Raw genomic sequence first — 3,339 nt, 5'->3', positions numbered from 1 at the left:
CATTGATACCCACTCTCATTGCCTTTTATCTGTTTGTCTCAGAAGCCGTCCTATGCTGCACGCATAAAGGCAGCTTACATCTTATTTTTTCTATGCGGCTGCAGAGTCAGAGAAGAGTCTTACCCTCATTTGAAATAAGGGGAAACTAAAGATAGAAAGCTTACAACTTTTCTGGGGCTAGGAAGGGAATCCAGGTCAGAGCCGAGACTTCCACATAGAATTTCTTAGTTTGATGGGCCCTGCCACCTCTAACGCTGCAAAGGTTTCCATCTGCGCAGGGGTCACCCTCGCTGTGCTGCTTCGTTGCAGGCAGGGTTATCGCCTGTCTGTCATTTCAACCGCCTTATTTCTGTAGACTTGGAGCACCTCTTTTCCCTCCGAACCTGAAGTTTGTGCCTTTGTTGTTGTTCTATTAAAAGTAATTCACCTCTGAATTGAAGTTGCATGAAGCAGATTGCAGAAGAGTTACTGGCACTAGAAAGTGTCTCTTCTGTAGCGTTTTGAGGTTCCTGCACCTATCATTTATCCTGACCCCCTTGGGTTTCCGCTGTATTGCGTTTGATGTCCCCATGTGGCTTTGGCAGGCTGGGGGGTGGGATTGCTGGCTGCCGGCTCAGTTAGCCCCATGAGGAGATGTTCAGATGGCAAAGCCACGAGTGGGTCCTCTCAGAAAGTTGAGGTAGTCATGACCGTGGCTTTCATGGTCCCCAGAATTATGCGCTTGACAGAGATTGGAATGGAAACAATGTATGTGTGTGGAATCTAGGAAATACATGGCATTGTATTTTTAACATTATCAAAGTATATTTTTAGTCCTGCTTACCAGTTTGTATTTTCCAAGTTTTTCCTCCCAATTAAGAGAGAATTCCAAAACTTTCTTTTATGCCGGATGGGGACCAAGCTACCTGAGGGTTATTACTAGCCATGCCCTCCAGAAGCAAAGTGGGATAAGGCTTGTGGACTGCAAAGACCACCTCTGTCTATCGTGTAGCTCTAGCTTCAGCATCAGTTCTATGGATTATACACTTAGGGTATTGAGCAGCCGTATTGAATGTTTTGCCCGAGTGAGGTTGGGGACATCAGTCTAGCCAGCAACCAGAAGGGTAAACTATGCAAAAAGTAAAGCCTTGCTAAATAGATGCGTTAAGTTTGTAGGAGATGGATGTGATGACTTTATGAAGCAGCCCCCTTTTCGCTTCGAGTTCTTGCCTGTAGCGAGCACGAGTATTCCCTGACACGGTGGGTCGCTACCCTCAGGAGGATTAGGGGAAGATTTTTAAAAGGGAGGAGTTAAGAAAAATCTGAAGAACATTTTGAACATAACACATTACCTTTTTTCTAAGGAATAAGTATTTAATAGAAAATAAGATAACACTTCAGAAGGAAAACAATAGGCCCAAATTATGTTGACAAATTGCTGGCAGCAGCTCAGTTCCTCCAGGGCGAGGGGGCGAGCGATTATACCTGCAGCCAATTCTCTCGTAGCCTGGAGGAGCGGAGGTTCGTCCAACAGCTAAAGGAATTAGCCGTTCCCTGTCTCCAGTTGTTACACAAACACAAATGAGCCCACAAGAGGGCTGTGCTCGCAAAACTTTTGAGAAGATATATATCAAAAGATGCTGAGTACAATTTTTATCACCTGTAATAGAAAGCGATTTCTTTTATTTATGTACTTATGGTCAAGCCTTTCATTCCTTGGCCAGGACCTCTTTTTTTCCTGTTTCACATGCTTGGTGCTCAAAAAATTATGTTTTATTCTTTAATATAAGCAGAAGGCAATCGTTTCCCCCACTGTGTATTAGTGTTAACTTGACTCAAAGCCCAGCTGTTGTTGGATTGCAGTAATAAGTGTACGTAATGTTATTTATATTGACTCTCCAATTTAGCCATTAACCAAATAATTTTGTCTGTAGCTTTTTTGTTTATTAAGGGTTGATGTTTACCATGACACAAGTCAATACCTGTTTCGGAGGCCTCATCGAATGTGGTCTTCCCTTCGATGGGGCTGTTGCACTGGTGCCTGCTGGGGCTCATGCTTTTCAGCCCAGCACATGGCCCAAGTGGACGAAGCACCTGGCAAAGGTCATGGGAGGCAATTGGTGCTTCTGGGATTATTTAAATGCACAAACATTTTGGTTGCTTCCTTTCCTTTTCCCTTTTCTTCTTCTTTTTTTCCTTGCTTGTATCAGAGTACTGAACTAGCTTCAAAACCAAAACAAAAGTCAGGAAATGTATTTCAAATGCCCTGGGCTAAGATAAAACATCCCTTGTAGAAGGTCTTTTGCCCTTAAAGTGATGCAGCATTAGGGGTACCCTAGGCTGAATCCTCTTTTATTTTAAATCAGTCATGCGACTGTGACTCGGATCAGTCACTAGCCAGACCATAGTTTTGGCACTAGAAACTATTGACCAGCGAGAAGGGCAATGGTGCAAAACCAGTTTAAATCATGGGAACGTACAGCCCAGCCTCAAAATCGCAAAATTATTTTGCTCGTGTGTTCTTGATTTTGCTTGTGTGTTCTTGATTTTGCAACGATTTGGGCTGAAAGTTTCAGTTGAATGTTGGGGCAGGGGTGAGCTTGGAAGAGGAAGATAAAAGCTACTAAAAAAAGGATTATCAGCGAGTCCCAGTCCATGCCACAGTGTCCGTTCTCAGCTCAATGGTGACTGATGTATAAGCCCAAGTCATAATGGGCCATTATCCTTATTTATACACTATTGTCACGACCACGTGGCTGAGACCCTCCTCTGGAATAAGACAGCCTATGTAATGGAGTGATTAATTTATATTACTTTGCACTTCTCTAAAGTCTCCCTTTGGAAGAACTCAATGTGTTTTACAGTCGCTAATTAATTTAATCCCCCAACTATATCTGCACTGTAGATAAGTGCAGCCCTCCTTTTTTTTTTTTTTTTTAATTTCTTTTGTGGGTTTTTTTGTTGTTCCCCCAGTAGAAACTGAGGCACAGAGATCCCATGGCTCATCCCAGGTGACTCGGCTCTGGGTGAGCTCGGGTCATAGGCTTTAACCTGGGAGCCAGGCGGCTTTTCCAAGGGGCATTGCTCTTTGCAGAAATGGGGAGCAAGTCTTCTAGTTTCTCTCCATGCACCCACAATTAGTGGGAATGCAGGATTTCAGTGTAGAAGGTGATGTGGAATTCGCGCCTGTTTATGGCAGCCTTTGTACATTTAAAGAAAATCGCTATCATCGCTAAGGAATTCATTCCTGTTTACGGCAGCCTTCGTACATCTAAAAAATCACTATCATCGCTAAGGAGCCCCGTCAAGTGATAAACCGCAACTTCTTGGAGAAGGGAAGTAAATTAGTGAGGCATTTCT

Source organism: Egretta garzetta, unplaced genomic scaffold (assembly GCF_000687185.1).
Source record: "Egretta garzetta isolate BGI_Z169 unplaced genomic scaffold, ASM68718v1 scaffold457, whole genome shotgun sequence".
In the NCBI taxonomy this organism is placed as follows: Eukaryota; Metazoa; Chordata; class Aves; order Pelecaniformes; family Ardeidae; genus Egretta; species Egretta garzetta.
Note: the sequence above shows the minus strand (reverse complement) of the source record.